Below are 14,202 nucleotides of genomic sequence, written 5' to 3'. Positions count from 1 at the left end.
AGTTACTTTGAACTTTGAACTTCTTTTCAAATTCCCTATTTATTTAATTACTTGAATTTAATTTTCCCAGATTCCCAATGGGATTCAAATCACCTTTCAATCAACAGTCCAAACTCTGGCTGCTTGTTTGTTAACTTATTCACTCGATTGGCACGTTCATATTCTTTCAGTTATTACATACCAGTATTCTCATAACATTTCTTGGTGCTCATAACTGGTGATAAATCAACTCATTCAGACAGGACACTTTTCCCTCTAAGCTGTGCAGATGCACGGCCGCACAGTAACAGAAATGCTCCCGTGCACATAGCTTTTGTTGCCATGAAACTGGAATTTTCTTTTACATGATATTAATGTAATTTTGAAATTATGCTAACATAGTTTTTAATTCTATGTTAATATAAGTGTGAAATACCCCTGTAATTAATTATGTGTTTAATTGCCTGAACTATTAAACAAATAAATTTTCTAAATAATACATGTACCACAAACTTTGCTATTAAACATTTTAGAGCTTCAATATATTTACATTGTCAGTGTTTCATGTTGCAACACGGTTACAAATTATAACAACATACACAGAATGGAAGTTTGTAGCTCATTGTTAATAAACCGCCGGCCCGTTGAAAACATCGATCCTTGCTCGTCAAATATCTTACTTTTGCATTGTGCCTGTCAGTTGTTTCGACTGCCCAACATAATTTATTTGTATTACAAGTTGTATTTGTATTCGATGGGCCAAATGGCCTACTTCTGCTCCTTTGTCTTGTGTGTGTGAGTTATGGTTTATTTTATGATGTGAAAATTCTATATTCTGACTTTTTGGTAAATAATCATAATCTAATATATTTTTAATTTAAAAGATTTGTTAGACCAAGGTAAAAAATTGTTTGTATAAAATTGTTTGCTTGACTGTGGTTATTTTATGTAAATTATAAAATTTTCAAATTACCTTGATAATTTTTCAAATAATAATAATTATTATTTTTAGTATCCTAAGGATATTGAAAAGAAAAGCAGAAGGAGAGCTAAATGCTTTGAAGAACAAAGCTTGTACAAAATTCAAGGTAGAATGGCTTTTGCAATTTGTAGATACTGAACTACTGTCTTCACGTCAAAAAAAAAATTGGCCATATATTTACATTATCAAGATACTGGTGATGCTGTATGCACCATTGTGTGGAGCTGAAAGTTAAGGGAAAGTTTAGTAGTGGGAAAAATGGGAAGAATAGACATTAGATTACTTACAACCATATCTTAACCAGAGATTTCATATTGATGCAGCCACCAAATTAGACAACCAGAAGAAATGTGGAATTTAGCACAAGCTAACTGAAACTCCAAAAGCATTGAAGCAAGAGGGAAAAAAGATGCATAAAATAAATCTAACTCTGATATGATCAAAGTAGCAGTTGATAAAGATTACCTTAGCAAGTAAATTTAATGCTTCTGTGCATTCTGTGCAAGAAGTTCAAATACAAGTGGCCAAATACATAAATGTCCCAGAGTATGTGGTTTTTTTCAATTTTCATTCTAAATATTCATAATATACATATTACAAAAAGAAACACTTGAAGTGCCATGCAGTTTACAAGCCATCTAAAAATTTCCTGCTCAGTGCGATGGTTGGTCTGCTTAGCTGTAACAAAAATTAGAGGGAACATTGGACAGGAGCAGTAATCAGCACTGAGATATATATCTCTCATCCATGAATTCCAAACCAGAAGCCTTGGATGTTCAGTGCATGTTGCTCTCAGCGCAAGGGATAAAGCCTTTGCCTCCGGAGATCAACAGGAGCTCAAGAGATGCCACTATGATTTACGTAGGGCCATCAAGGTGGCAAAACGGCAACACAGGGACAAAATCCAGTCACAACTCAGTGACAATGACACATGCAGCATATGGCAAGGACTGCACACCATTGTGGACTTCAAGGGGAAACGCAGGCATACAGCCAACATTGCTGCCTCACTCCTGGACGAGCTAAGTGTTTTTTACACTCTATTTGAGGTTGATAGGACTGAACCCCCGAGGAGAGCCACCGACGAGATCTGCACCTTGGTCATCTCCGAGAACATTCCAACGTGTCAACGGCCACAAGGCAGCGGGGCTGGATGGCATCCCAGGGCGTGTCCTCAAAGTTTGTGCTGAACAGCTGGCTGGGGGGGTTTACGGATATTTTTAATCTCTCCCTCTCCCAGTGTGTAGTGCCCTCCTGTTTCAAATTGTCCATCATTGTCCCTGTACCTAAGAAAACCAAGATAGCATGCCTGAACAATGGGCACCCTGTCGTACTCACCTCAATTATAAGGAAATGCTTTGAAAGGCTGGTTAAAGACTACATCTGCAGCATACTAGACCCCCTACAATTCACCTACTGATGGAACCAATCTACCGATGACAACATAGCCACAGCACTACCCACCGTCCTCACTCACCTGGAGAAGAGAGATGCATACGTTAGAATGCTGTTCCTAGACTGTAGTTCAGCATTCAACACCAAAATTCCCTCCAGATTTGACAGGAAGCTCAGAGACCACGGCCTGCACCCTACCTTGTGCAGCTGGATCCTAGACTTCCTCTATCAGATCACCGACAAGTGATAAGGTTGGGCTCCCTCACCTCTGCCGTCAACACAGGTGCCTTCCCAGGGTTGTGTTCTGAGTCCCCTTCTCTACTCCCGTTACACCCACGACTGTGCTGTCACACACAGCTCCAATCTGCTGATCAAATTCGCAGATGACATGACTTTGATCGGCCTTATTTCTAGCGGAAATGAGACAGGGGAGAGGTTAACACCCTGACACAGTGGTGCCAGGATAACAACCTCTCCCTCAATGTCAAAAAAACAAAAGAGTTGATAGTCATTCCTGCCTGTGACCATCAAACTTTACGACTCCTCCCTCGGAGGGTCAGACACCCTGAGCCAATAGGCTGGTCCTGGATTCATTTCCACTTGTCATAATTTACTTATTATTATTATTATTATTATTATATTTTTTTATTATTATTATTTTATTATTTATTGTTTTATGTTGCTATATTTCTACACTATTCTTGGTTGGTGCGACTGTAACGAAACCCAATTTCCCTCGGGATCAATCAAGTATGTCTGTCTGTCTGTGAATTACTGGAGGAATGGAGAGAGGCTCAGCCTGATCATTATCAATGGGTCTGCAGTTAAGAGGGTGAGTAGTTTCAAGTTCCTCGGTACACACATCACAGATGATCTCACCTGGACTGTACACACCGGCTTTGTGGCAAAAAAAACACATCAGCGTCTCTTCTACCTCAAGCGACTGAGAAGTTCAGCATGGGCCCCCAAATCCTCAAGACCTTCTACAGAGGCACCATTGAGAACATCCTGACTGGCTCTATCACCGCCTGGTACGGGAAATGCACCAACCTTGATCGCTGGGCAGTGCAGAGAGTGGTATGGACAGCCCAACGCTACTGTGGATGTGAACTTCCCTCTACTGAGAATATTTATAGCAGCAGGTGCATAAAGAAGGCCTGGAAGATCATCGGGGACACCAGTCACCCCAACCATAAACTGTTTCAGCTGCTTCTGCCTGGCAAATGCTACCGCAGCATTAAAGCCAGGACCAACAGGCAATGGGACAGCTTCTTTCTACAAGCCATTAGACTTACAAATTCACATGTCTGTACATTGCAATGGAGCCATAATGCAAAGATTTTTACTCCTTCACATTGTGGGATGGATATAAGATTTAAATATATTCTAAAGTCTAAATTCCAGCAGAAATTAGCTAGTAATTCTGAGGAAGTAGGTTTGACTAGTAGCAGTCAATAATTGCCAATGTGATCTCAAATATTCATCTTATGACCTTTAGTGGTACTTAGCCTGAAACTACATATTTTTTTAACTGTCAACGATACAAGTAATTCTAGCATTAAGCTGAATATGCCCTGATTTCAATGACAGAAGCTTTCTAACAGACATTGAGGGCCATACTTCAGAAGGGTAGAAACGATTGAACAAAAGAAAAATCAATTACTAATAATCATTAGCATTTAATGTTCCATCACTTCTGTTGTCTGAACCTTTGCTAACAATTCTTCATTATGGTACAATGTATCAGGGAGAAAAACAGCGTGAATGGAAGTACTTAACACAAAGTATAAAGATCAGCATTCTGCTGTAAGAGTCAGACAACATAATGGGAATTTCAATACTTCAGCATTTTAACTCCCTTAGTTTAAACACAATTTGTTCCACTAGTCAGTCAATAAAAACAATCACCGTGGACTTAATTCCTCTTCCCTTAAAACTCTGAGACTCAACTTTAGTCCCAATTGCATCATTACTGAAGCTTGGCTTTCTGTTTTACAACCATTTGATGCTACTGTTAAAAATCTTTGAACTTTTTTTGTTTGCTAGTTACACAAAGATGAAACAAGGAGAGGAAAACTGATCATTGTAACACATGTATTAATTTAAAGAACACTTTTAATAGCTTTGCAATTGACCAATGAGAATGTGGGACCTGCGGGGATGGACAAGTTGGCTGACCAATGGCAGGCAAGGTTGATGGCAGGTCATGTGTTGGCACTTGGCCAAGTAGCTAAGGCGCTGGTCTAGTGATTTGAAGGTCGCTAGTTCGAGCCTCAGCTGAGGTAGCATGTTGTGTCCTTGAGCAAGGCACTTCACCACACATTGCTCTGCAACGACACCGGTGCCAAGTTGTATCGGCCTAGTGTCCTTCCCTTGGACAACATCGGTGGCATAGAGAGGGGAGACTTGCAGCATGGGCAACTGCCAGTCTTCCATACAACCTTGCCCAGGCCTCAGTCAACATCGAAATTGATGGACAGCCGAAGAAGAAGAAGAAAGTGTTATATGCAAGAATAATGTCCAATCAGAGCTATGCTTTAAGTGTTCAGAACAAAGTTGGGTGAACTGCTTGCCTTATTCCTCGATTTTTTTTTGTCAGCAAATGTATTTTGTTTGCTGACTAGCTAATGGAAAAGATAGTTCTCATGAAAGCAGTGCCATATAGAAAACGTATGTGATCAAGTGTGTTGAGCTTCCATCCATTTGCCTCAACAAGACAATCAGGTCTGCTACTCCAACATCTCTCACATCCATAATCTCTACCACCACAAAGGACAAAGACAGCAATTGCATGGAAATATCACCAGCAGAAAATACTTCTTCAATTCACATGCCTTCTCGACTTGGAAACACATCACTATCTTCCATTGTTGGGACTGGAATTAGTTTATATTGTCACAAAACTTAGCTTTGCACCATTGATTTAGATCATTTTAAAACATAAGTACATTAAGGTAGTACAAGTAAAAAGCAATTATAGGATACAGAATATAATGTTACAGTTACAGAGTAAGTAAGAAGACAATAAGGTGCAAGAGTCATGACAAGGTAGACTGTGAAGTCAAGAGTTCAGAATCTTATAACAGTGAGATAGAAGCTGTCTTTGAACCTCAGGTTGTGTCCTTTCAAGCTATTGTATTTTCTACTGTTACGAATGTGCCACAACTCTGAGGGGCCGAAGGGTACAAAGTCGCCTCCTCCTTTTTGAGAATCGCAAGATCGCTATTAATTCGGGTCTGGGACCCAGGAAATGAGAGAGATACACATCATGGCAATAATGAGAGAGAGCGAGACGCTGGGTCACAGCCCCGGCAGTTGCCATAGACAACGCAGAATACACAAGGTAGGGGGAATGCCTCCTAACAAAAGTGGGACGGAACCATTGATTACTGCCATTGTCTCTTGGAGACGGAATTGTGTATTGAGTACTGTACTATTCATTGAAGCCCCTCAGGGGACGACCAGAGTGGGCTGGTTGAGGGAGTGCATCATCCCAACCTGATTGACACCTGAGACCCCGTGAGTAAGGATAAAAGAGGGTCTGGGGAACAACCCCTTTAGACGCACCAGGAGAAACGCTAGAGATCCAGGGACAGCGTTTTATAGCAAAAGCCGGTGGGGGCTCGAGAGTGCGTCCTTCCCTTGGATTGGCGGGCTCTCCACGGAAGAACGGCTTAGCTAAAGAAGAGGCCACAAGTGAACGGCCACACCAACAAGACTCCGACGGATCGAAATCATAAAGGAAAGCCGGCAAGTTTCTTTTCTCAAAATCTCTCTCTCTCTCCAACAATTGCAAACCCAGCGGTCCCCAAAGGCTGAAGCCTGTATGAACTGGACGAACTTTATATTTCCCTCGGACAATACATTATCCCCTAGACAACGATAGAGCTTATTTCTTATTGATTATTATTATACCCGCACTTTTAGATTTTAGTATTGATGACGTATATTATCTGTATATTTGCATTGATATTATTTTTGTGTATTTTTACTAATAAATACTGTTAAAAATAGTATCATCAGACTTCAACGGACGTCCCTATCTTTGCTGGTAAGTGACCCAGTTACGGGGTTCGTAACACTACCCAAAGGGAAGAGGGAGAAGATCGTGTGGATGTGTACAAGATGATGACAGGCATTGATCGTGTGGATAGTCAGATGCTTTTTCCCAGGGCTGAATTGGCTAGCACGAGAAGGCATAGTGTTAAGGTGCTTGGAAGCAGGTACAGAGGAGATGTCAAGGGTAAGTCTTTTACGCAGAGAGTGGTGAGTGCATGGAATGGGCTGCCAGCAGTAGTGGTGGAGGCAGAAACGATAGGGTCTTTTAAGAGACTCCTTAATAGGTACATGGAGCTTAGAAAAATAGAGAGCTATGGGTAAGTCTAGGTAATTTCTAAGGTAAGGGCATGTCCGGCATAGCTTTGTGGGCCAAAGGGCCTACATTGTGCACTAGGTTTTCTATGTTCTAAGAGAGAATAACTGGGGTGGAATGGATCATTGACTATATTGGCTGCTTTCCTGAGGCAGCCGTAATTGTACAGAGTCCATGGAGGGGAGGCTGGTTTTCATGATGGACTGAGCTGTATCCACAACTCTCAGCAAATTCTTGTGGTCGTGGATAGACTAGTTGCCATAGCAAGCCATCATGCACCTGCCCAGATGCTTACTATGATGCACTGATAAAAAAAAACTTGTTGAGCATCAACACAGGATCTGAATTTTTGAAAACCCTTCCCGTGGCATATTGAGAGCACCTACAAAAGAACATTTGTGGCTATAAAGAAGGTAACTCATCACTACTTTCTCAAGAGAATTAAGGATGGGTAATAAATGCCAGCCTTACTGGTAATGTCCAAATACCAAAACACAATGAAATGAGAAGAGTCAATCAGGAATCAGAAAACAATGTCTTGGATCTCAGATGCAACAATGACAGTGGCAAGCTGGCATGAGGAATCCTGCCTATTCTTTGCTTACATAAGCTTCACAAAACTCCAGAAATGAGTTTCCCCAGAGTTCTCTGAGCATAGCAAATCCATTGCCTACATATCTCAACTCCTGCCTGATGTCTAAAAGAGTACAACAACTCTCCGATAATGCTAAGCCTCTCCAATTCCAGCCTGTTCTCCATTCCCCACTTTTCTTAAGAACATAAGAAATAGTTCCATCATTGGATCTCCCTTCAGCCACAAACCCTAGAATTCCTTCTCTACTTCTTCAAGAAATTCCTTACTATCCATCTGTTGATCACCTCACCTAATACTTCAGCTTGCGGCAACATCACTTAGCATTGTCTTTATGGTCACTAGCACCCACCAGTCAGTTTATACTTATTATTATTCATTCATTTTCAGTATTTGGACATCACTGCAAAAGCCAAAATGAATAACCCATCCCTCTTTGCCTTTGAGAAAGTGGAGGGAGGAGGGAGGAGGGGGAGAGGGAAGATGGCAGTCCTGCTGTTGAATGGTCCTGTGGTGCTGTTGCAGAGGGAGTTAAAATTACAATAAATGACCAACCAACCATTACTACCACAGGGCATTACTGTAGCCTAGTGGTTAGACAGACAGACAGACAGATACTTTATTGATCCCGAGGGAAATTGGGTTTTGTTACAGTCGCATCAACCAAGAACAGTGTAGAAATATAGCAATATGAAACCATAAATAATTAAATAATAATAATAAGTAAATTATTCCAAGTGGAAATAAGTCCAGGACCAGCCTATTGGCTCAGGGTGTCTGACACTTCGAGGGAGGAGTTGTAAAGTTTGATGGCCACAGGCAGGAATGACTAGCATATGTACTAGCGTAGTGCTAGTACAGCTCAGGACGTTAGAATTCAGAGTTCAATTTCAATGTCCTCTGTAAGCAAGTTTGTACGTTCTTTCCCATGTGCACGTAGGTTTCCTCTGGGTGCTCTGGTGTCCCCCCACAATCCAAAGATGCACTGGTTAGGAGATTAGTAAGTCGTTGTAAATTGTCTCGTGATTGGGCTGGGATTAAATTGGTGGTTTGCTTGGCGGTCCAGCATGAAGAGCAGGAGGGCCTGATCCACGCTGTAGCTCCAAATAATAAATAATATATAAATATGTTAAATGGTCTTTAACTTGGAAGGGAACCTGTAAGTTGTGGTGTTGCCTTTGCCTGCTGTTCTAGTCCTTCTTGTCGGAAGAGATCACAGGTTTCGGAAGTGCTGCGTGTGTTTGTAGATGGTACACACTTCAGCCAATGTGGTAGAATGATTGAACATTTAGAATGGTGATGGGGTACCGTTCAAGCCCTTGGCAATGGGTCTCCAACCTAAAACACTAAATTTGATTCCCTCATCATAGGTGCTGCCTAATCGGCTGGGTATTTCTAGTACTGTTTGCTTTATTCCTATCAGTGGGCTGCTTTGCTCTGAAGCATGTTGGACTTCTTGAGAATTCTTGGATGAAGGTCCCTAACCTCAAACGTCAACTGTTTTTCTTCACAGATGCTGCCTAACCTGCTGATTATTTCAGCATTTTTTGTTTTGATCAAATTTTAAATTGAATTTCACAGGGATTCTCAAAACCTGGGAAGGACTAAAGTGAACTTTAAGGTACAGATAACAAGTTCAGACCCCTCATCAGAATGGCTTTGATACTTAGTAAAATGGATCAGATATATTGGTGTATACACCTCCCAAACATTCTACTACAATGGAACCATAATTGAGAACACAGGTTATCCTATCCAGATGCATCACTGTTTGATATGGCAACTGTTTTGACTAAGACCATAAGAAATAGCAAAGCTGTGGGCACAGCCTGGCACATCACAGAAACTAGCATCTCAATGATCAACTCTGTCTACACTTCCTATTTTTTCAATGGAGCAGCTAAAATAATCAAAGATGCCACTGACCCCAGACATTCTCTCTTCTTTTCCCTCCCATCGAGCAGAAGATAAAAAAAAACCTGAAAGCACATACCATGAGTTTAAAAGACAGCATTCATCCTACAGTTATAAGACTATTGACTGGTTCCTTGGTATGCTATCTTGACCTCACAATCTCCCTCATTATAGCTTTTCATCCTATCATCTGCCTGCACTGCACTTTCTCCATAACTGTAACACTTTATTCTGCATTTTGTTATTGTTTTAGCCTTGTACCACCTTAATGTGCAGTTGATATAAATTGATCTGTATGAACAGTATGCAAGACAGTTTTTCATTATAACCTGGTAAATGTGACAATAATAAACCAATTTACCCATTTACCTATTTACTAGTTCCATGCAGCAAGCACAAATAAATTTATTGGAATTGTAAAATATTGTCATTAGTTTATAGTATTAGAGATAGTAGATTGTCTAGAGTCAAGATGGCGCCAAGCTGTGACCTCCTTGAGGTCATGACTCAGTTTCAGTCGTTTTTTGGTGGATTTTTTTAGGTTTGTGAGGATACAGTTGCAGGCACAGAGGAGAGTTAGGGGTCAGGTTAGGATTTTAGGGACAGGGTTGTAGGGGAATTAGAGAAATTAGAGGACAGGACCAAGGCTAGTGATGCAATAATCAGAATCAGAATCGAAATCATGTGCAATTTCACTGATATATATAATGAAATTTGACAATTGACGTAGGATATCCACAGGCCAGACAGGAATGTCCAGTCAACAGACCAGCATGGGTGAAGGCTGATGGCTCTCCCAGAGACAGTGAGTTGTCAGCAGGTTCCAAAGACAGAGTTCCGTGCATGCATGCAGGAAGAACGAGGTCCAAAGAACTAGATTCACAAATTGGCGAGGCCAGAGTGTCGAGGTCTGGTGTTTGGAGGTCCCATTTTCATCGAGTTCAGACTTTGAGGCGGGTCCTGTGGTCAATGCAAAGGACTGAGGCCCAAGGCTCAAATCAGAGATCCATAGGGTTAGACCCGTTGGCTGATGCCTCAAGTGTGTGAATCTCTGAGAGACTGCTGGGATAGTCAGAGGCCCAACACCTATGAGTCCCTGTCCAAATCCGAGTACACTAGAGACTGGAGGCCAAAGACAAGCCCATTGTATTACAGGAAAGATACTAGCATGGATAGAAGATTGGTTGACTGGCAGAATAAAGAGGGTCTTTTCTAGTTGGCTGCCAGTGACAAATGGTGTTCCACAAGTGTCGGTATTGGGACCACTTCTTTTCACATTATATGTCAACAATTTGTATGATAGAATTGATGTGGCCAAGGTTGTAGAGGACACAAAGATAGTTAGAGGGGCAAGTCATGTTGAGGAAGCAGAGAGTCTGCAGAAGGGACATATTGGCAGAACGGGCAGATGGAATACAGTATAGGGAAGTGTCTGGTCATGTACTTCGACAGAAGAAATAAAACGTAGACTGTTTTCTAAACTGGGACAAAATTCAAAAAATCAAAGATGCAAAGGAACTTGGGATTGCTTGTGCAGGATTCCCTAAAGGTTAACTTGCAGGTTGAGTCAGTGGTAAGGAAGGCAAATGTAATGTTAGCATTCATTTTGAGACTACTAGAATATAAAAACAAGCATGTAATACTAAGGATTTAAAAGGCACTGATGAGGACTCTCTTGAAGTATTGTTAGTAGTTTTGGGTCCCATACCTAAGAAAGAATGTGCTAACATTGGAGAGGGTTCAAAGGAAGTTCACGGAAATGATTCTCAGAATGAAGGGGTTAATGTATGAGGGGTGCTTGATGGCTCTAGGCCTGTACTCACTGGAGTTCAGAAGAATGAAAGGCGATCTCATTGAAACCTATCAAATATTGAAAGACCTAGTTGAAGTGGATGTGAAGAGTATATTTCCTATAGTAGGTGAGTCTAGGACTAGAGGGTCCAGCCTCAGAATAGAGGGACAAACTTTTGGAACAGAGAGGAGAAGGAATTTCTTTGGCCAGAGGGTAGTGTGTCTGTGGATTCATTGCCAGAGACAGCTGTGGATGACAAGTCATTGAGTATATTTATAGTGGGGCTTCTTGTAAGTATTTAAAGGGTAAAAGAGAGTTCAGGGTAGATATAGGACCAATAGAAAATAATGCTGGAGATACTGTAATGAGAGACACGGAGATGACAGAGGGACTGAATGCGTACTTTGCATCAGTCTTCACAGTGGAAGATATCTGCAGTATACCGGACATTCAAGAGTGTCAGGGAAGTGAAGTCTGTGCAGTGAAAATTATGACTGAGAAGGTGCTCAGGAAGCTTAATGGTTTGAGGGTGGATAAATCTACTGGACCTGATGAAATGCACCCTTGGGTTCTGAAGGAAGTAGCTAGAGAGATTGCGGAGGCATTAACAATGATCTTTCAAGAATCAATAGATTCTGGCATTGTACCAGATGACTGGAAAATTGCAAATTTTACTCCGCTATTTAGGAAGGGTGGGAGGCAGCAGAAAGGAAACTATAGACCCGTTAGCCTGACATCAGTGGTTGAGAAGTTGTTGGAATTGATTGTTAGGGATGAGATTACGGAATACCTGGAGGCGCATGACAAGATAGGCCAAAGCCAGCATGGTTTCCTGAAAGGGAAATCCTGCCTGACAAACATAATGCAATTTTTTGAAGAAATTACAAGCAGGGTAGACAAAGGAGATGCAGTAGATGTGGTGGATTTGGATTTTCAGAAGGCCTTTGACAAGGTGCCGCACCTGAGGCTGTTTAGCAAGATAAGAGCCCATGGAATTACAAGGGAGCTACCAGCATGGGTGAAGCATTGGCTGATCAGCAGAAAACAGAAAGTGGGAATAAAGGGATCCTATTCTGCCAGTTACCAGTAGAGTTCCACAGGGGTCAATGTTGGGACTGCTGCTTTTTACGATGTATGTCAATGATTTGGACTATGGGGTTAATGGATTTGTGGCTAAGTTTGCCGATGATACAAAGATAGGTGGAGGAGTGGGCAGTGTTGAGGAAACAAACAGCCTGCAGAGATACTTAGATAGTTTAGGGAAATGGGCAAAGAAGTGTCAAATTAAGTACAATGTTAGAAAGTGTATGGTCATGCACTTTGGTGGAAGAAATAAACAGGCCGACTATTATTTAGATGGGGAGAGAATTCAAAATGCAGAGATGCAAAGGGACTTGGGAGTCCTTGTGCAGGATACCCTAAAGGTTAACCTCCAGAATGAGTCAGTGGTGAAGAAGGCAAATGCAATGTTGACATTCATTTCTAAAGGTATAGAATATAAGAGCAGGGATGTGATGTTGAGGCTCTATAAGGCACTCATGAGACCACACTTGGGAGTATTGTGTGCAGTTTTGGGCTCCTTATTTTAGAAAGGATATACTGACATTGGAGAGTCCAGGAATGAAAGAGTTACCGAATGAGGTACATCTGGCAGCTCTTGGGTTGTATTCCCTGGAGTTCAGGAGGATGAGGGGGGTTTTCATAGAAACATTCCAAATGTTAAAAGGCCTGAACAGATTAGATATGGCAAAGTTATTTCCCCTGGTAGGGGAGTCGAGGACAAAACTTCAGGATTGAAGGACGTCCATTTAGAACAGAGATATGAAGAAATTACTTTAGTCACAGGGTGGTAAATCTGTGGAATTTGTTGCCATGAGCGGCAGTGGAGGCAGTGGAAGTCATTGGGTGCATTTAAGGGACAGATAGATAGGTTCTCGATTAGCCAGGGCATCAGAGGTTACAGGGAAAAGGCAGGAGAATGGGATTTTGAGGGATAATAAATCAGCCATGGTGGAATTGCAGAGCAGATACGATCGGCCCAGTAGCCTAACTCTACTCCTATGTCTCAAGGTCTTATGGTCTTAGAATATGAACTATGTTGTGGTTAGAAGACTGTATGTGTGTTGGGTGGCGGGGAGAGGGAAGGGAGCTTGTTTTGCTGTTGTTATTTTGTTATTTGTTGTGTTCTATGTTGCTCTGCCAAGCATTGTGTGTATATACTATGTTGGCATCGGGATAAGTGCCAATATATACAGGCTGCCATCAGCATACCCTTGGATGTGCTGGCTGTTGATGTGATTGACGCAATTCACTCTACGTTTCAATGTACACATAATAAATAAACGTAAGTGTTAAATCTTGATCTTGAATCTTGAGTCATGGAGTCATACAGCACAGACACAGGCCCTTTAGCCTAATGTTTCCTTAATGACAGAAATGTCAATACACAAAGTGCTGGAGGAACTTCGTGGGCCAGGCAACATTTATGAAGAAAATTAACAGTCAAAGGGTAAGCTAGTTCCATTTGCCCCTCTAACATCTTTCCTACCATAAGTATTCTGCTAATATTCTGTTGTGCATGGAAATTAAGTGTGTAAATTCTTGCATCAGGTTGTCTTAAGTAAAAATGGGTATCTACAAATTGAAATAATTGAGTAGTCTGTACGAGTTTACCACTAGCAACCAAAGACAAATTTCTCACCTCTCACTCCTTATACTTAGCACCAATCTCCAGCTCCCAACAATGCTTTCCCTCACTCAGAAATTCTAATTGACACCCTGTTATACTAAAAGATATACCGGTTTAAGAACTGACCTATTCTGTCAGCAGATTTTTTAATACAATACAGAATAAGCTATTGTAGAAGGTTTTAAATACTAACCCTTAACTGTGAAATCTGCTGATATTTACAGATCAAAGTTCAAAGTTTAAAGATCAGCAAAGTAAAGTAAGGGAATTGGACAAGATTTTATTGATATGACTGAAACAGTATCCTTTCAGAACTACAATTATGTCTGTCCTCAATAACACTTGGGCCATTAGGAATTGGCTATTCTTTTTCACTGAATGCAGAGTAATGTAAGGATTCTGGCAGTTGCACCATTCAGTTCCATGATAAGCAATCTGCAATGTCAGCCCAACCTTGTGGTTCAAATGAATATTCTTAATTCCATAT

At 41.2% G+C, this 14,202-nt stretch overlaps 1 protein-coding gene across 1 annotated transcript in view; it reads right to left on the bottom strand.

Annotated features, from left to right (window-relative positions):
- Positions 1–14,202, bottom strand: part of stpg2 (sperm-tail PG-rich repeat containing 2) — a 533,079-nt gene that overhangs the window by 329,613 nt on the left and 189,264 nt on the right. The window lies entirely within an intron of this gene.

This window comes from Hemitrygon akajei, chromosome 4 (assembly GCF_048418815.1).
Source record: "Hemitrygon akajei chromosome 4, sHemAka1.3, whole genome shotgun sequence".
Taxonomy (NCBI): Eukaryota; Metazoa; Chordata; class Chondrichthyes; order Myliobatiformes; family Dasyatidae; genus Hemitrygon; species Hemitrygon akajei.
Note: the sequence above shows the minus strand (reverse complement) of the source record. Positions and strands in the feature narration are given on the sequence as shown.